The following is a 21,469-nucleotide window of genomic DNA, read 5'->3' on the forward strand; positions in this document are numbered from 1 at the left end:
GTGCTCGGGAGAGCTTCGAGCACAGCTATATCAAAAGAGCCCTAACTTCAAGCCGCCCGCTCTATTCCCCAGCTCATTTCTGCCCGGCGATGAAAAGCGCCACTATGTTTCCCCACAAAGTGACCTAAACAGGATTCCCCACTGCATTATCAAATAGGCTCAGCTGCACGTTTTACAGGGTATTAGGCTTATACAAACCCTCGCACGACTACCCATTTCAAGCCATCGAGAATTCCTCTCCAGCACAATGCAAGGCTTTTCCTGTGAAGATCCCTCAGGGCTAAAGCGTTTGACAGTTGTGCATGCTGGTCAGACTAACCACAGCCTGGCCAGAGGCGGCTCTACCTCAGCTGGCACAGCCATCAGCCGTGGAAATCAGAGCAGACAGGCATGGAGAAGCAAACCTGGCAACAAACTCTGCTCTGGATCAAATCTTGTTTTTACAATGCTTTCACGATGCTCACCGCTTCCCTCTTAAATCAACATTCATGAAAATAAAGCTCAATCTTCTAAAGCAAAATAACAAAATGAGGCGTCTAACATGGACGCGTGAAATGGCTGTGTAACAGAGGGCTCTACACTTGAAAGGTTTCGCACCGCATCCCCCTCTTCAGATAAACCGGAAAGTAAAGATTGCAGCCTCTGGTGCAGCTAAACCTGACAATTGTGAGAAAGAGCTACGGTGAGTGAATTTGGAAATGATGGGAGCCTGCGGGAGGAGAGCAGCGGGACAGAATTGGGCTGTTTGTCGGTGTAAAAGGTGTGTTTATGGAGCAGGTATCAAAATAAAGAAAAAAATACCTTATGACAGGCACGCAGCGTCGTTGGCGGCCTGTCATCTTGAAAGCCGATGTCGAATGACATGGGTGCTGCTCTCCTCATTAACCTCGACGCTCATGCTACTATGCTGCCACGTCACGGCTCGAATAATCACCTCATGGTGAGTTACCGCGCTAACCGTTAAAAGTCCAATCTGTAATATTTTGGAGGATCTATGGACAGAAATGCAATATAATATGGATGACTATGTCCTCAGAGGTGTTTGAAGACCTTACAAAATAAGGCGTTGTGTTTTCATCACCTTAGAATGAGCTATTTCCAACTACATGCACCACGGGTCCCCTTACATGGAATTCGCCATGTTTGTACAGTAACCTTAACAGCACAATCTGCTCTACAGGGAAGCGGCAAAGAAGCGAAAACGTGCCTACATTTTAGTCCTGTGTCAGCCACCGTAGTGTTTCGAAAGGGTGGGATGGAGATAGCTGTAGATGCCTCACCCCTAGATGCCTCTCCCTTTAATTCACTGGACCTTTAAACATGTGCACATGCGCAGGCTGTAAATGCATAAGTTGCATTGAGCCAATAGTAGCAACTAAAACAACTAACTCCTGAAATTCGTAATTGTGACACCACTAATGCATGGGTGTGATAAAATGCTTCTGTTTATTTTCATTTGTAAGCTGGTCTGAATAAAAGCATCTGCTAAATAATTTAAATGTTAATGTACACACTAGTCTTGAAGAAAATTTGCAAATATAGCAGTAGGGGAGAGTGTGGGGATAGATATTTTACATCACAACAATGTATTAATATACTCACAGCATAGAAATAAAAAAAGGTAATGTAAATTCAGTGTAATAAAAGTGCAGAAGTCCAATAAGGATGATAAAATGTAAAAGATTTCAATACATCACGGTTTAAATAAGTAAACACCGAAGGAAAAGGCAAAATGTTATATTACACCCCAGGCACCCACAGCTAGGGTAGTATCATTAGTCAGAGCAGAGACCACTCAATATATTTCTGCCAAAACAAAATAAGGCAATAAAAATAACTAAAACAATACAATACAAAATAATTATCTGAATTAGCATGCTTTAAACAAACAAACCAAGCGAAATTACCAAAAATTAGCGTTCCTTATTAAATAAAATAAAAATCTATTCTTTACATACAGTATAGCGACATAACTTGACTATCATGACAACCCTACTGCCTACATGAGACGGTCCACAACACATAATAAATAACTTGCTACCGCAGCAAGGTCAGCAATCCACACCTTCTGAAGACACCTGCAAAGAGCGTCTCATTTATACCAACAGGAGAATAACCAGGCAAACAGCAACAGACAAACAGCTTCATGTTTGCCACTGCAAGGCAGTTCATAGCACCGAGCAGCGAAAATGCAGCAGTTCATGTGGCTTCTGAATGGTGACCGGGACCAATTAAGCAGTGGCAAGTTCTCCTCTCAACAGTACCCACAGATGAATAACACGCTGTGGGGCAGGTGAGGCTTGAAGCCATTACACATCAATCACCAGAGCAGGACCTTTTGAAAGATACCAGCTGTCTTAATGGAAAAGGGAGGGAGAAAAAGGAAGGGAGGGAGAGAAATCAGCCATTTGTGAAAGCTGGTTTAAAAAAAAGAAGCTTCAGGGGTCTCGGCCAACAGCACCTATTTTACCATTTCCATTACAGCAATGAAGTCAAGGGGTGTGAGCCAGGAGGTTTTAAATAAAAATACATTTCTCCTTCAGCGGGCGGATAAATTAGACCTCCTCACCCCTCCAACCACACAGTTGCTCTCTCACTATTAACACATCACCTCACAATGGGCACGCAGCAGGACTCTATTACAAAACACACTCCTTTTTCAACATTATTCTTTCATGCTCCATGTTTTATTCATCCTAAATCACTCTCATATTACGCCAATAGGACGACGCATTCATCTCTGTGATTTGAGGCGAAAGCCAATGAAAGGACATGCAAACACAAATGCCATTTTACAAAGCGAAACCGCCAGGTGATTCATTTCGGAGACAGTTTTCGAAACGCCAAGTCAGCGATGAACGAGTAGAGAATAGAGAGATCTTTCTATCGAGGAGAAAAAAGCACACTACAATACATGTACATTTATGGAGATCCCAGATGCGAGGAATTAGTTTTCATTATGAAACTGTAGAAATTTGCCTGCTGAGGATTACCGGAGGCTTTGCGAAAGGACGGAAACTTGTGAAATAAGTGTCAGATATGATTGTTTTCTGCGAGGGAGATTAGCCTCAGAACATATCAAACAAAACATTATCTGCAATATGAGCGACTCAGATTTATCAGACAAACGTCAAATCTTATCCAACAGAGGTATTCTGAAAACGGCTTTGCTGAAATCAATCAATTCTGCCACGGTGCGAAGCTCGATAAATAAATAAAGTAAACGACAGACTTCTGTAGCAGAGGTCCAGCACAACAGAAACAACCAAAAAACATCAGTAGCGGAGAGTAATCAAAACAGATTTCTGCTACTGCTGCTGATGAAAGCACCGCACAGACCGAGCCAACACTTAATTGTGAACTTGGAACAGTTCAACTGCAAAAGTTTTACATGATGAAACATCACAATCGCTGTAAATCCCTACTGTATACACTGATTTACAACATCATTTGTCCAAATGTACATGTTGATGATGAAAACATTGCATTGAATAAATCACATCCTGCTCGAAAACATACCCGCCACTACTGACTATTTCCAACAATTACAGAGTGCTTCTCAATAAATGACTACCCAAAGCAACTGTTTTTATCAAGTTCTAATTTGCGTTCATACGCTGTTGGATCTTTAAGCATTGCCACCCATGTCTGATCCATTAAGTGAAATAAAGTAAGAAAAAGCGATCAAAAACTAGGCCTAATTCTCAAGCAGACTTTTCTGTCTAGCTCACATTATGCACACGCTAATATCTATGCGTTTTGTTCCGGTACTGAAGCCTTGCATTAGTGACGATCAAGCCAATGCTCCTCACTTCTTATAAGCTCTTTTAACAATTACATCTGGAGTTACAGATGGTCACAGACAAATTCAATTTAAAACTTAAAATCAAGAACTCTTTTATAGGACGAACAAAGTACATTTCCAAAACGAACGAAATGTGTGGCACCAGAAAGCCTAGAACAGATGTATCTGTATTCCTGTTTTAGCAGTATGAGATTTGATGTGTTGTTTTGGTTTCTGCTTATTTACCTGTTAGACTATTAGAGCTTCAGCGAGTGCAAATCATAAACATTTGTAAAATACTTGAAACAAGTCTTGTTTTCTTTATAAAACAAACAATGTGTAGTGGAGGTGCTAAACCCTAGAGACATCATATGAGAGCAAATACTGTTCTCATTTGAGTGCTGCATATGTTTCAAATGGAAAACAGAATATACGCTCATATGCATATTTTCCAATAAACATGGCACTTTAATCCATCATCAAATATGAATCATACTCACTAAATAAATTCAGCGCACATCCATAGAATAAGCTGGTAACCACATTGTAAGTTGTGCTAGCTACAATCGTACTTGTACAACATGAAGTATGCTAACACTATATGAACAGTTTTGTTGCAAAACTTATTTTCAAAACTCTTTTTTTATGTGCATTTCAATTAGGGGTGTGCGATATGACGATATTAGATCGCGAACGATTAAAATGACTGCACGATCCACTTTTTCGGGAAAATCGTTAAATCGTCCTATATAGTGCTGTTCTATAGAATTCGTCAACATACTTGCGATAGATTGCGCCATGTAAACAAGCTCGTATACGTTGCTTGTGAATTCAGTAAGATTAAGTGACGCGGTCAGTGAAGATGGAGGGGAAAACGGAGGACTTGGTCCCTAAAAAAAGTTCTCCATCAGTAATAATGAAATGGTTTGGGTTTTCCCCAACTGACACGGCCCAAACAACAGTTATTTGCAAATGTGGCAATGGTAAGATTCGAGCGTCGTAAGGCAACACAACGAACCTTTTTAACCACCTCAAAATAAAAGGGACTGAAAGAGTATGCCGACAGTCAAATTATAAAGGGATCCCACGCGAGTAAATCAGGTACAACCAAGCATACGGAAACTAAAAGGCCTAAACAACGACTTTAGCGAAAGAACCATTTGAGAAAAAAAAAACACGTATCCGTATGACAGAATGAACAAGCGCTGGAAAGATGTCACTTACGCGGTCGCATTTTACCTGGCCAAAGACAGGATTCCCATAAAGACTGTGGAAAATGAGGGCTTTAAAAAACTGCTCAAAGTCGTAGATCCACGTTACGAAATACCCAGCCAAAAATATTTATCCTCCACGTCCATTCCACAGCTTTACTCCAAGTGCCGCAACAAGATGAAAAACAAATTTCAAAATGTAAAGTTTTTTGCTAACAGCTGATTTATGGTCTTGCACTTGCATTAAATATTAACTTGATTAAAATATTCTTCATAATATAAATGGTAAAGAGTATATTTTTATATGGGGACTTAGTTTGGCTGTATTGAAGCCCCTTTAATTTGCAAAATAGTCTTAAAACCAACTTGAAGAAGAACCGCGATAAAATTGTGAATCGTGATCTATCTGGAAAAAATCGTGATTTGAATTTTTTTTCTAGATCGCCCACCCCTAATTCCAATTAATATCAATCAAACTGCAGTTAGTTTGTTTTGATTTAACCAATTATAATAAAAAAAAATACAGCTACCTAACACATAACATGACGACATAATAAAAACAATTAATTAAACCATTCTCATTTTGGAACCAAACTTTTTATATAAACCAGAGTACTAAAATGATTCAGCCGACACCTTAATGTAATGTGGTGGAACTGCTGTGCCTTTTACAGGTATGCAGAGGTTGATGTGTTTTATACTGAAATCAAGGTTGGAGTCAAAAGGCTAATCTAACGCCGGTCGAGTCTGTAAACCCGAGGCTGAAGGCTAAGCTCAAGCAATCCGAGTATATACACAGTAAGTGGATATGTATGCGTATGTGTATTCCCACTGCACTTTTCCCGGAGGGGCCAGCTCCCCATCAGCACTCGTGTCTATTATCAGCATCGGGCCTGAGAGTAACTTAATTTCACACTGGAAAACATAAAAACACAGCAAACCACACCAAGGACTCTCAGACTAGTTTGCCTGTATGGTGGTGGGGGGCTATTCCAGCACTCTGGTTTTAGGGTTGTGCGGCTAAAAAGCACGTCTAAATGTAATATCACTGGAGGAATAAAAATAAAAAGAGAATTCAAGTCGGTGAAGGTATGTATAACAAACAAAGAAAGTAGTAAACTAAATATTAATTGTTGATCCCACATTCTGCGGCAGATGCTCTCATGCCTCGTCCTGCCCAAGCAAACCGGATCAATAACCAATCAATGGCAGATAAACACACACGTCACATTCTAAATCCCTCCTAGATACAGAGGATATTACGTTACACTTTTCCCACCTCCCCTCATCCACTTTGATTCACAATACAATGACTGTGACGTGAATGCGGCCGTTTACAAAAGCCTTTTCACCGTTTCAATGGGTTGAGATTATGTAGCAGCGCCTGTGCATCCCCCTCAATCAAAATACAATCAACATAATGGCTGATGCAGAGGAAGACTGTTAGCATGGTGACGGCTGAAAAACACGGAATAAAAAATGATCTGATATTGTGTTTAAAGAATATTTAAAGGAGATTTAAGGGTGGCCAGTTGATCAAAAACGCAGGGGCTTAGCTTGAGCTGTGTTCACGGGAGATCAGGGAGGTCTCCGTGACTGTCTGTCAGGGCCAGCGCTTCACCAAGGGTGAAGATGGGAGGAGGATGGGTGGGCAGCTCTGCGTCGCCCACCTCCCCCCATCATCACATGAAACACAAGGCCTGGAGGAGTGATCTCTGCTCAGGCTCATTGTTCGGGAGCTCATCTTCTCTCACTGCGATGTTATTCCGCACACGTCTTTGAGAACATAAGGTTAAAGATGATGAGGATGCAGCGCCGATGCCATTAGGTCAACGCGTCAAATCGCTTTCAGACTAAATTATTTAGTTATCTGGTGGCACTCTCCCCCAGTATTGGCAAACCGGCGGCAGATGGTCCAGTGAACAAGCAGGGCATTGAACACGCGTAACAGACCTGCCAAAAGCACCTCCACCCCAGATACCACAGGACGGTATTACCTCTAATTAGGAGAGGCTTTTGTTTCTGGATCAGCCACCTCTCCTGCGTGTTCTAAAACCGCAAGCCGACTGTCTTTGAGAAGCTCTAGTCTGCTGTGAATAACACCCTTTTTGATAATCCACCCCTCCATGTAAAGCAACTCTATGCTTCAATATAAATATACATTTTAGAGGCCGAAGCTCTCCAGTGCTATTTCCAACGCAGGCCACACAAAACACGCATTTGCTGTTTGTTTACATTCGGCAAGTCTGGAGCAAGCCATGGCACCGACGGTGTTGACTAGTGTCAAATCTCAGTCCTCAACATAAAGCACAGAACCATCAGAATTACCTCCATACCGGATTAAAAGCACGCCACATTGTAAACATGATTTGAGATTGTTTCCGTGCCCTGGAACAGGAGGCAGGAGGGGAAGTGACTGGAGGGTAATGAAAACACTGCTGAAACAAGCAGTATCAGAGCTTCTCTCCTCTCAGCTTATAAAACATACATTGACTAGAACCGTTACCATTCTGCCATTTTACTGCACCGTGCATGCTCTCAGGAAGAGAGCGTGCTTATCAACCCGTACACAAACCAGACCCTGGTTTATTTAAAGGCGTCCTGTGACGTAAGAGCACCCGTTTAGAAAAAAGATAAATAAACGGCAGGCACCTAAACAATGGGTTCAGGGTCGTGTTTAAAGCCGTGTACAGTGGCAGCCGGCAGATTAACTCGTAACGCATTCATGTGTGAAATAGAGACTTTATCCCTCACAGATAGCGTGTGGGGCTTCCAGCAAACACAGGCCCGACCATTTTTCATCATTTTGTAAAACAACTGTAATATATTAGATTACCGCTCGCAGCCTTTGGTACGTCCGCACAATGCAGACTCTGAAAATACTCCGGCGTTTTACAACAAAGCACGGTGGGAGGTGGGGTGGTGGGGTTCTGGCTGCTCATGCAACGTGGCTTTTCTAGCCAAGCGACCACATTTAAAGACAAACCGTTTTCCAGAGGCACCGGGTTAAACCGCTTGACTGTGACAAGTAGTTAATGGAGGTCTGAGAAAATAAAAGCTACAAATTGTCTTAAGAGTAAATAAAGCTACTACAAATTTAATTGGGGTTTCTTTCTAAGGCGGGAGAATAAAGATTCGATATCGTGCATTAACCCTCCATTTCTCAAGGGAGCCAACCCCACGCACTGGATTTAACAAAAACATTTTACCGTATTATTTAGCAGCACATTCACCGGCCGATAGCATTTTTTGCAATGGCAATGGATGAACCTCTAGGGGCAGGTTTGTGTGCATCCAAGTTAGAATAGCTTGGAAATGCATGGGCAAGCTCATAAACAGAGCGAGCATGTTCAGCACAGAGTCACATTCATCCAAGTGTATACACATGTGTCAATCTAAATGAGTAGTCCATTGACTGCTGAGCAACTGTATTTTCTCTAAACAGCACACCATGCAGAGCTAATAAAAAGCTTGGCTGAAATGAAATGTGGCCTGACCTTTTCGGATCTTTCTTTTAGCAGTTCCTCTACGTAGATTTCCAGCACCCCTCATGTATCATGCTGTTAAATGGGCCCTTCTCCCCCGCTCAACCTGTGTCCCCTTAAGAGGGAGCGGGCACATTTCAGCTGTGCTAATAGCATGACGGAGAACCCAGCGACTGCAGGACAAGCCCGCTCTTAATGAAAGACGACAGAGGCTTGGTTGCAACGAGCAGACTTTCGATGCAAACTGGAAACCCATTTCTGCTACGAAAAACGAGAGGAAATCCCTTTTAAACGGCTGTGTCGCTCGGATAATTATTAATAAGTAGCTCCAAAGCCTTACGCAGCAATTTCTGCTCGCGTTTTGTCCCGTTATCTCCCTAAAACAAGATCTGATGAATATTTACAGTCTTTGTTACTAAGAGGAACATCTTAATGAGCCACTCGCTCCACCGAGCCACCGCATCTCTAACCTTGCGTGGCAACAGCAGATCAAAAATTCAATAATGAATGTGGATTCGCTGCAATTAATGTTTGGGAGAATCCAAGCGCTCTGAGAAACACACTAACATCAATGATTCATTTTATATAGAAATAATCTCTGATCAGCATTAGCAAGTAGGTCTGAAAAACAAATTAGATTTGAGCTAAGAGTTCCATTGATCAGCTCTCATCTAAACTGGCTATGAAAAGGGGCTGGTAATCCAATCCGCCCGTTCGGAAGTGCCGGGGAGAGTTGCATCTCCACAATGGAAACATTCTGTCCACAATGTAATCCATTGTGTTCATTCAGCTAACAGAGCACGCAGCGTTCTGGAACCCGTTCGATTACACTAAAACGGCCCAAATCATCGCGGGTCTAAACAAGACGAGAGGGAACGTAAGGAGGATCCGTTTTCAGCTTGGCTCACGAACGAGGCCGGAGCGGCCTGAGGTCCCGTGCCACTCCAGTTCCAATGACATTAGACTGACCCGTTGAAATAGTGACCCACAACTGTCAAAACACTGCCGCTCTCCAAAACATTCCACACAATTCTATGCGTCAGCTGAAAACTCACATTATGCTGGATTTATATCATACGGGTGAATATTTAATGGCCGTCCGCAGTTACTTTAGTGGATCCCTGGTGGCTAGTGCTATGCCTGCAAGACAAAAACCTACATAAAGTCAGCTCAGTAAAAACAGATGCCAACAGCCATGTTCATTAGCAACACTATACAAGCCATCGAGAGTGTGAGATTATACATTCACTGCTTAATAATACTCAAGACTGTAGCCTTTGTGCATTAGACAAATGGATCAATATGAAAAAGAATCAATAAGGAAATAGCTGAAAATAGATCATTTCAATCTAAACAGATATTCAGACAAGCTTGCCTCAGGCTTTAGGACTGTTTATATGAAAGCCGTCATTTGTAAAACTTTACCTTTCCGAGAAAGTCAAATATACACGAGAATCAACAGCACGTACACTAATAACCTTGGGCTAACCATTCCATTACTTTATAGAACTGTATAGCATATAAATAGCAGATCCATTTCAACCCAGTCTGCCAGGGCTCTATTTCAGCTTCCCCATCATTAAATATTTATCCTTGCAGAGTGGCGGATTGTACAGAGGTGATAAGCATTCAGAAATCAAAATTTTCAAGCCCCCTCCCCAGCGCACCCATTTCCCATGTCTGTAACCCTCTATTTCCCCCCGACGTGCAACAGAGAGAGGTTTATTCGGACGGATTACCTACAAGTGTTCCTTTAATCGGCGCGAGCCAGTGCCCACATTCCAAGAGGAAACGCTTTCTGCTGGTCTTATCGGAGAAATCTTCATAAATACCAAAGGAATGAAATAACTTTTTATAAGGAAGACTCCCTGCTTTCTAAAGAAAGTCAGACTGGGGGAATTTACAGTATCAAATTCGACATCTCCAAGCCCCTTTGTACCCATAACACGCCAAATTATGATCTAAACAGCCTGGGCTGAAACAAAATAGGAGATCTGCCCTCGCCAAATAAGGAAAAGATCTTCATTGTGAATCGAACATAAATTTAAGTAGGGCTGCTGCCGCTGCTTGTGTGAGCGTTTGGCTCGGGTTGAATTTGGCATCTTAGAGCGTATAATGATGAAAAGATTTCATGCCTCAGCCTTGTGGGTGGTTACTGTTGGGTGCGAATGCATCTCCAGCAGACCCTGCGTGCTTCAAAAGCTCCTCAGGCCGACCTACGGTACTTCACAGGTATTCTTGGACAGACAACAAAAACATATTTTTAAAGCTCAATGGGGAACGGCCTGCCAGAGGAATGGCTGCTCAAAGCGAACAGGCTGAATTCCAAACGGAGCCTCTATATACCGGCTGGGAACTCTCTACAAGACAAGAAAGATCTTATAAACGTTTACTGAATAGCCAAGATATTCAGCGACAGGCGGCGCTTCCTTCTACGCAGTACACGGAAAACAAAACGGACCCTCTTCATGAGATTTATTTATAGAGAAATGCTTTTGACATTACATCAAATTTTGTCTATTCAGCGTTCAATCACAATTAATCGTAACCATGATAAATGTTTTTGTTTACATAATGTATGTCAGTATACTGTGATTTTTTTTGTATTTGTTATCACATACACATACATGCAAATATTCCCTAAACATATCATTTAAATTATATATTAACATTTATTTTTATAATTTTCTTAAATATACACATGTATGTATATGGGTTTATAACTACAAAATTAATATGCAAAGTACACAGACATATATTATATTTACACAAACATTTATATCATTAATTACGATTAATCATTTGCCAGCCCTACATTACATAAATTCAAACACACACACACACACACCTGACAGTTCCCAGAACTGCGCCCTATCTTTAAGCACATAATTAGCTTTTGTGTGCTTAACAATACAAATAACTATTACAACACTCCTGTATTGCTTTGATTGTTCATATTAATTCAGAGAAACGTCTGTAATTCACTATAACGCAGTCCGACCTGTGTTTTAAATGAACGGCAAGATCATGATGTGTGCTTAACCGATGCGTAACACAGCCGAGTAACACAAGCCCGACGGCGAACCATAACCTGACCCCGCGGCAGCCATGTTTCCACATGACCCTGTGGCACACTGGCGCACAATACTTCCTTCGAAAAAATACAGAAGCAAAATGTACAGAAATCTGACAAGGCCACTTTGTCAAACAAACAAACAAGTACAAATTACACACGAACACAGCCGATTGAGATTTGATAAGAATAAACCAAGAGCTTCCAAATGGATGTCTTCCACACGCTAGCCCTGACACAAAGTGGTGATGACAAGTGGGAAAGCAAATATTCAATAGCTCTGCGATGCTTAATGGCGACTGGAGTGGGATTGTGGTGTATCGCAACAATAGAGTATAATTTCCCTCCCGCTCTGATGGAGCCACTTCACTCTGATGAAGAACACGACCATTGAGCTGATTCTATGACCACAGTTTCTGTTTCACCCCCCCAGCTTTTCTCTTTGTCCTCTCAATGACACACCTACACCCCCCCACCCCTTCACAAACACACAACAGGCTTGTCATTTTCAAATGTTGCCATTCAAGACTCATCGATTTATTGTAATCAAACAAACATGATGCAAAAGGCCAAGATAAACACACGGCTCGCTCGACAAGGGTAAATAAACAGCAAAGGTCTTCGTGCACAAACCTCACGTTCATTAAAGCGGCGTTAACAGCCGGTTACGGCCGCTGGAGCCGTAGTAGCGAAATCAATTACCTCAGCAAGTATCGATATGTCTCGCAGCCTGTTTACAATTTAATCTCTAACTTGTCAGAGCCATTATTTTCCTAATCACAACGCTGGCTCTTCTGCGCCTTTGTCTCTGGCTCATGTTTAAGGGAACAAAAAGGTCACAGGCTCGAGCGCTCCCCAGGGCACAGCCTGCCACCGCTTTAATTATTCCCGAGCAAGAGATGACAAATGAAGTGGATCAAATCAAAGGTGTCAGTAGCTCTTATGACACCGGCCCAGTCGCGCAGGTTAAAACGGAGGTCAAGCTAAAAGGGAAAACTAGTAAATGCCTCTCCCCGAATAATTACGAGCGGACCTCTTTAAGTGACTGTTTGGTAGGTGATCATAATTCCAGTCTTCTCGCTCTGTCTCACTACAATAACCTGAAGAAAATCCAGACGTGCAAGCAATCGACTGATGGGGTCATTCAACTGCAATAGATAAAAACAATGCAATGATGTGTTTATTACTCAAAGCGCATCACAACGGTTGCAAAAAATATCTTGAAGTGACACAGAAAACAGCGCTGACATTAAACCAGTTATAACATCAACAAGGATATCAGCAAACGCGCCGTTTGTATCCTGGCCAGTAATCATTGAGAAATGGAGGCTGATGTATTATTTACTGGCTAATGTATAATTCAGAGGCAACAGCAGATTTAATGCATAAATAAAGCTGTGATACACTCGCATTAAACGTTTACTCACCAAAATAAGATCTGAAAGTACAAGCATGTCAGCACGCCGCCTTTGAAAGTTTCAAAACTGTCAAACGTTTTCTTTCCGTCTTAGTGGCTTGTGCTAAATGTGAAAATGGTTTGCAGGTGGCGAGACCCGCAGCCCCCTTTGTTCACCTCGGTGAAACATCAGAGATGAGAAACTCTGATGTCGAAGCACAAGATCTTAATTAGTAGCATGTTTCGCTTATTCAAACACAAACAGTGACATAAGGAAGTTCATGTTCCAGTTAAAAGGTTTCTGTTACTCAACGATTTCTTTGATGAACTGTTCACATGAAAATATTTAGCCCAAAACTAAACGTTATTTTGAAAATACATTGAATTTTCAGAACACCGCATGTCAAATTTCTGAGGAAAGTTTGCCAAACAAATTATGAATGCAAAACAAGCCGAAAGAATTCTTGTAAAAAGGTTAATTAGGCAGATTCAGCGAACAATCTTTGACGGCAAACATGTCAGCCACAATTCCCTAAAGGCTGCGCTATTGACCCTGGCGCTGAGGTTGGCCTAGTTAAAGAAAAGCGTCTGCTGCTTTTTCAAGTTTGTGATGAAAGACAGACCGTTTTCTCACTGCAATTCAAAACACCTTGTGGAGAAAGCGTTTCAAAAACAAACGTGCCCATCACGATCATAATCTACCTATGAATGTAAATATTGATCCCATTTTGCTCTTGCTGTGGAGACTTAAAAAGCATACCCGCACTTGAAACAGATACCAAAAAGATGTACAAGTCATCAAATTGACAAATAACTTTGACACCGACTCGCTACACTTTCTACAAGGACAGTTTCACTGCAGATAACACAAGTACCTTTTCTCAAGGGCAAAATATTCATAACGGTGCACAGCAAATTTCCTGCTCATAGATCACCCATGTGGTTTGAACCTAGAACATCTGGGTTACAAGAACAGAGCTTTAACCTCTGCACCGCCACCCCAGACAGACAGACTGAGTTTCTGCACCGATGGAAGTTCTTGAAAGAAAAGAAACTTCCTTGGGCCAAGCAGAGACATCTAAAAGCCATTGTTTTCTTGTCTAGAAGGCACAAAGCTTAGACATCTGATAAACTGTCACACTCTGCACCGCTGGGACATCGTGGCATGCAACTGGCCTTGCTCTCACAAGTTCACACCTCAACCACCCTGACAGCTGCATTCAATACAATGTTCCAGCCTTGGACCATTGCAGAGGTATGTGTGAGGTTGAGGGGCGGTGCCCAAAACATTGTCAAACCCATGCAGGGCACCAAGCTCGGGATGACCTAAACTCATACAGTTCTGCCATTACTCAATACAGAAAGTCACGTTACATGTTGAGGAAAACCACTGACACAAAAAACCCAGAACGCTAGCATTTAATAAGATCAGTCAACCAAATACGAGCGCATGACTTCCATCATATGTTCTTTCATTAAATATGGTTACGCTTAAATCCAGCTTAACCTTTTCACGTCTGAATTCATATTGCTGTAGGTGAGGGTTTTTTAACAGCCACAAATGTTTCAAGGCACTTCTTCACCTACTTCATAAAACTATTTTCACATTATTAGGATGAGAAAATGTCTTTTCTTCTGCCAGCTAAGACTGCCCAACAGATTTATTTGATAAGAGATACATCAACTGTGCCATTATTCAACAACAGCCGGCCTAGTTTGTTCAGAACAATGTGTATAGTGTCACAAAAAGATCACCACCTTAAATAAATAAATCACCTGCCCGAGAAGAGGCGGTCTAGCTGAAAAGTGGCAATCTAGCTGAAAAGTGGCAATCTAGCTGAAAAGTAATCAGTATCTCCCTTAAAATGAACAATTCTTCTGAAAGAAAATAAACATGCCTGCATTCTGCATACAGATGACCTATCTTGGCTTCTTGCGTCTCTTTGGCTAACAATCCCCGTTTCTGTTCTCTTTTAGCAATGTTTATGTCAATTGGCCCTTGCTAACATAGCGTAGCGTGACTGTAATGTAGTGATCTTGATGAACGCTTGTCCACCCACCATTACTAATCACAGAAATTAGATTCTGCTTTTGAGTGTCATATTTATCAGCTTTAAGCTGGATGAAGAAAAAAAAACATTACATTTATAAAGTACAAAAGAGGAAAAATTTAAGCAACTTAAAAACTGATGCAAAAAATTGTCTGATAATATTGGAACTAGTACCAAGCAGGAAGCGCTCCAACCCAGCCCATTTTTCAGGGGTGTTTTCTCCATCGGAGTCTCAATGACAAGAACAGAGTTAATACAAGGAGGGGTGTCCAGGCAGAAAAACGTAAAGACTCCATCTGACATCCCTAACAGAGCAGGAAAACAGTGGGGCCTGTGGGACCCCAACCTCACTTTATGACCATGTGCTGAATTAACAGGTCCAGATGTCCCCTCTCACTTAACATGTGTGAGACATCTCGAGCAAGGGCTCAGCTGCTTTAGGGCTTATTAAAAAAATATCTGTTTCAATTATACCCATTAACTTCTCTCACTCCTCGCGTTTACATTTATTTGACATCAACAAGCCTCCTTTCCGCAAAGATATATGTTTAACGTATAAATGAGCCGATTCGGTCCTGGAGGTATGCTAACTGCTAAAGGTTGATCGGGTTAAACTCATCATGGAAAGAAGAGAAATAGAAACAAATAAGTCACAGGGAATGTTGCTGAAAAACGGTATCGTGTACCCGTGAAGCCTGAGGAATGAGTCGAACAAAGACGAGCCTATTACCAGACCGATATCAATCTGCCGCTAGTACTTGCTGCTGCAGAAGCATTCAGACGACTCAGCTGCTTGGGCTGTTTATAGTTTGACAGTGTCAGGTCTCTTTGTCACCAGGGCTATGAGCAGGCGCCTGTGGTTACTGTATCTATTATCAAGGGGAAAGTGCCAACACATTCTTGTAAACAAAGGAGAGTCTACCTGCAAGACACAAAGCCCAACCTATAAACGCTGGGGGCGACCCATCGTAACAATCGTTCTGGACTATCTTCCAGAAACACTTTTAAATTAATAGGCTCTTAGTCAATCAAGCCGTTACCAATGCAACTCGGATAAAGATTTATTGAGGTTTTGACTGTGATAACCACAGCTTTCTGACAACACAAAGCAACAGGAAGCTCAAACATGACATTAATCACCTCTGCCCTTTCTCCAATTCATTAAGCATAACATTACCCTGCCTTGCCTCACACAACTGAGCTTATAGATGCGACACCATTAGAGAGTAGATGTGCAGTGTAATACCAGCCAGTTCCATCATGCGAGCAGATTAAATAACATGCCTGCCCAAGCCCTGTCAAACATTCAGCATGCGCCGCGCATCAACTGATCCGCTACAACACATTCTGTGAAGAAACCCCTCCGTCAGCCCCGCCACACGGTCTTTGATCCAGCTATCGGCCGTTTGATGCTTTTAAAGGCGGGGGATCACACACAGGCAAATCAATGCTAAGAATGCTTAAGATACACTTGCTGACGAAATTGTATCTCTGCTCTTAAAAAATAAAAAACGAGACCCAAGATGATTCGATTCAATTAAGCGCAAAACACCAAATCTGCTTTTTTTCTGGTGCGCGTTCTGCTTTGAAAACACACAGCCTAAATGTTATTGTGCGCTTAGGCATTAAACATTTAGCAGCCATTCTCGACTGCTCAAGCAAAGAGCCAAGCAGTTATTAAGGGAGAAGGATGACACAGTTAATCATACACCCACACACTGAAAACGAAGGCCCGGCACCCAGATGTATCATAATGGGAACATTAAAATATACAGCCTGCTCGTTGTTAGAAAGAAGTCGTTTAAAAAGAGAGTAAGAAAGAGCCATCTACTAAAGATGACAGAAACCTCACACAAGAAGTTTCAAAACGCCAAACGATTCCTTATTTACAATTCTCTATTTTAATCAAAACATGCTACTGTTTGGCTTAGAAATCACAAATGCTTTGCAAGCACGCGCCACTACAAACGTGAAAGATTTCAATTAACAGCAGGCTGAATTTAAATATGTGTATTTGGACGTAATCTAGCTCAAACAGGTTTCCCTGAGTGTAACAAAAGACAATGAAAAACATTCTGTTTCTCGCTGTACTCTTTAGTTCCTCTGCAGGAGAGACGCTTCACTAAATGTTTGATTTCTTCCACCTCAGGCTACCCTCAAAGCCATGGCATGTGTAACAAGGTTTATAAAAGCTTTTCTTCTCTCCTCTCCATTTTCTATAAACCGAAGGATTAGGACAGACACTTTATACATAATGTTTTGATAAGAGATTAATGATGTCAATGTGTCTACTCTATATACCGGTCAATTTCATCTTTTGGTAACATTTAATCTTTATCCTTGTGATTAAACAGACCGCTGTGACCACACGAGTCTGTGACCCTGGGTTTATCAGGAACCCTAAACAAAACTAACAGTTCTGTTCCCAGAAACCTCAAAGCTCAGATTCAACAATTACCATCTTGTTGCTTGGGATTAAATGATAAACAAGTGAAAAGGAAAAAGACACGCTTGTGTGGGGGATGGGTTGATGGCACAAAAGAGTAGGCCTTCTCTAATATAAATAGCTACATCTCTTGTAGATGCTAGTAACCAAATATGTTGGCCTCTGTACAAGTTACCCTAAGGAAATGAACATATTCAAAAGTCACATGAATTTAAAGTATGACAACTAAACCAAAGAGGGAATCCAAGCTGCTTCCTCCACATGCACAGCATGGAGAACAAGATCAGATAAGGCAGGCGGTGAAACAAAAACTGTTTCAGACAAGTCTTTCCAACCACCACCCAAGTTACCCCCCAGTAACAGACAAGGCCCTTTAGTCTTTAGCACCGACATAACACAGTGAGTTCGAACAACCCTGTTTGTTGTCATTAGTTTGTGTTTCAGTTAACAAAGACAAGTAAGGCTTACTTGACTATCCCACGCCAGACACCAACTGGTCAGGCAAGTCTACGGAAAGCTCTGCTCGGGTTTTTAGTAAACAAAAGGTCTTAACTCATCACTTCCAATCTCTAAAGGAAAGCAAAGGGGGTTGGTGGGGGTTCATTCCAGATACACTGCTGTGATTATATTGTGGATTACTTTGTAAGTCTGGATGCCAATAAAGATTGTGCTTGATAATGCTAAAGACTTGAGATAAACGCCACGCTTAATGTATGGATGATTCACAGCAAAAGCACCTCCATGTCTAAATGCACCATTAAAGCTGCCACCCAAAGCATCAACAATGCACTTAATGCATACCAGCTCCTCACTTCATAAAATAGAAAATGGACACAAACTTTTCAAGAGTTGAAATAGCTGAGGATGGTTATAAAACCGCCTTTGGTTGGGCCAATTTGAAAGAAAAACGAGTGACAAAGAAAGAAAAAACGCCTGAAACAACAATGTATCCAACTTGATAGACTGCTCACTAGAAGTCATAAAGCATCCTTAAAATATTACACACTGCTTGTCTTTCAACGGGGAATCAAAAGCGAAACACGCAATAAAAAACAGGCTGCTTTCAACTTCTAAGCCTCCAGCAATTGCCAACATTCCATCTCTATCCCCCCATTTACCTTCCCACCCACTCGAGCCCTCTAAACTCCCTCTATCTTTCTCTTTTTTTCACTCCCCACATAGTCAATGTCGCCGAGGCGCTACTCACCCGCCAGTATGATGATCTAAGTTCCGATCGGACCGCTGCAAACAACTTCAAACACGATTCCGCGTCTGATTCCTCCAAGGCGACCCCGCGAACTTCTTGGCCTGGGCCAAAATCCAAGAACCCGAGGGCTGATACTTTATCCCGAGAGAGCCTATGTCCATACACATGAGAAACCGGGAAAATGCCTCAACAAAAGACGACCTCGCTTTACTAATTTATGCGCGTTCACACCGCCCGGGGACTCTTTTCTGAACGCGCGCGGTTCCCCCTCCTTCAGCCGCGCGATAACTCCGAAAGCTTTTACGCTTTCGGAGAAGTAAAGCTTGATACGGTGCGGTAGTTTGTGGAGGGTAAATCACTGAGTTCGCCGTTTACAGACTCCGCTTCCTTTTCACACACACATACGCACGCGCGCGCGCTCTCTCTCTCCCCCTCGCGCTTTCTTTCATATGCACACACCACGTTCTCTATCTCTCTTTCTGTGTAACCCCTCCTCCTCCTCTTCAGCTGTTCAACAGACGCATCCACATGGCTGACCTAGTCTTTCTTTATCCAGGCACTAGTGAAGGAGAATTACCCCCTCCCCTCCACCGCACACCACTTCTAAAAAGCGAACAAAACAAAAACATGGACTGGATTCAAGTGAACGTCGGAGACAGACGAGTGCGCGGGAGTCGTGATCGATCGCGAACCGTAGGGATACGGTCGGTAAAGAAAGTGCATCGGTAAGCAAGATGTTGAATCCGGTGTAACCGCGCGCATTCACACGAACGCTGCGAGGAATATTAATGCCGCGGGCGACTCCACCTCCACCCTTCCAGATGATCGGAAATAAACACACCCAAGTAGCAACATCCTACCGTTTAAACAAACCACATATTCCCCTATTGATTTTTGGTGACCAATAATGAACGCGCTGTTTTAATTGTCGCGCTGTAAAAAGCCAAACGATTGGGGCTTGAGAACAAAACAACCAGTGCGTGTCACGCGTACGTTGCGCGCTGGGTTGACAGTCTCATTTGCATATTCACATAATGAATTAATTACTCTTTTTTTCGACAATGTGTCAGATCCATGTAGGCCTATTCACATTTGTGCATTTGAACAAAGATGAGCATGCGTTCTCCTTTCATTGTTGGTGCTTTAGGAAGCACAACTGATTTATGTTTGCATACAGAACAAATACGGTACAGCATTTCATTAGTATGTTGTAACAATCTAACACACACACAAAAGAGCAGGATATTCTCCACCCCAACCAACATCAACGTTATATATTTGCGGAGGCAGCCAAAGATCAATAGGAACTGAGTTTGGTGTACTGCGGGCCCTTTATTGTGCTGCAAACCATGTAGCCTGTCAGCTTCTCAAAAGGAGGAGGTGTCCCTAGTGATCCCAGTGCTGGCAAACGTTTTCCAGCTCCAGGGAAGCCACAGACAGTGTGACTTCTGTTTCTCCTGACAATCCTTAGCTCTGCCTTGCAACCGCACACACACACACGCTCACACCCCAGCAGGCTTCCTCCGCCCCTCCTGGAAAGCGTTTGAGATTCACATTCAGGCGTATTTATTACATTTACTCAAGTGCATCCATATTTATCTCCCCGAGCCGCCCTGATAGCACTTACAATGTGCCCAACAGGAAACCTGAGTCACTTGCTTATGCGAGATCCTCGCTGTGCAAGAGTAAGATATTTAGAGAATGCAGTTTTCAAAGAGATACCAATCGGTGCTATCAGCCAATGGGAGATTAGCCAGTGCCTCGTGAGAAAAATACACAACAATGCGTTTGACATGGTGGCGGAGAGTTAATTACGGCTCACAAATGAGTCACGACGTTGGGTGCGTGTTCCAGAGGAAAGCAGAACGATGTATAGATTGTGCTTATTTGATGGATATTAAATCTTTGTGATGTTGTTTACAAAGAAACACATCGTCTGGACGACTGACATTCGTTATTACATCACTAAAGTGAACGCAGAGCCCTTCGACTGTTTATTCTCAAAACGCAGTGGTAACATAATCGCCCTGATGGCTCTAATACATTTTCAGCTAACGCATGCTGTAAAACACCTACCGTTCCGACGTATTTATCGAGCAGCACGCACAACACGAGCAGGGCGTTCTGGAGAAATGTAAGCCATTCGAGTTGGTTTATGAGAAGCAAAATTATTTCAAGGGTGAATGCTTTGCATTTCATGCACTCAGATGGCTGTTCCACACGCATTCGCAACAGCAGATGAGATCCCATTATCAGGCAGACGAGAACTCCACCTCCAGGATTTCACAGCTCCTCTGTTTATCACATGGCCCTGTCAAGTTGGGCACCATTAACCGATAATGAAAGGAGACAACCGGTGCATTTACAAGCAAAGCATTCTGCATTCTACAGGCCTAAGCATGTATCTGGGAAGCTGACTGTGTCTATTCAGTTCTGCCCTGCATTCAATTCCGCATCACAATGCCTCAGCTACTGTACTCTGACCCCCTCACAAAGGTGGCTTGAGATGACAATTCGATGAATAAACGAAAGACTGCCAGGGTGAATGACTTACTAATACTTATTTTAATAGTAAAAATCTTCTGTGATGATGAGAAAAATAAAGGTAAGAGCACGTGGAAAGTTCTTTGTTACAACCGTCTTTACTGATCTCCTTTTAATAACAGAATGAGGCTTCATCGCATTAGCTGTAGATGACTGATTTATTACGCTTCCTCTTGTTTGATTGTCTTTCAATAGGTATTTGAAGACTATAGAAAACCCCTGATTTTAAATGCAGTGCGATACTAATAAGTCAGCCAGTAGCTGGAACAACA

The 21,469-nt window shown here is 42.2% G+C and overlaps 1 protein-coding gene across 5 annotated transcripts in view; it reads right to left on the reverse strand.

The window, feature by feature from the left end:
• The window catches only part of rerea (arginine-glutamic acid dipeptide (RE) repeats a), a 131,904-nt gene that overhangs the window by 70,589 nt on the left and 39,846 nt on the right, over window positions 1-21,469 (reverse strand). Inside the window, exon 1 of one of the 5 annotated variants that reach the window (XM_056732854.1) lies at window positions 18,654-19,251. The exons of the other annotated variants lie outside the window; for them this stretch is intronic. The gene's annotated coding sequence lies outside the window, so the exon portion shown is untranslated. Of the gene's footprint in view, window positions 1-18,653; window positions 19,252-21,469 lie in introns of those variants that run through there. 5 annotated transcript variants of the gene reach the window in all.

The sequence above is a fragment of the Triplophysa dalaica genome, chromosome 20 (assembly GCF_015846415.1).
Source record: "Triplophysa dalaica isolate WHDGS20190420 chromosome 20, ASM1584641v1, whole genome shotgun sequence".
Lineage (NCBI taxonomy): Eukaryota > Metazoa > Chordata > Actinopteri > Cypriniformes > Nemacheilidae > Triplophysa > Triplophysa dalaica.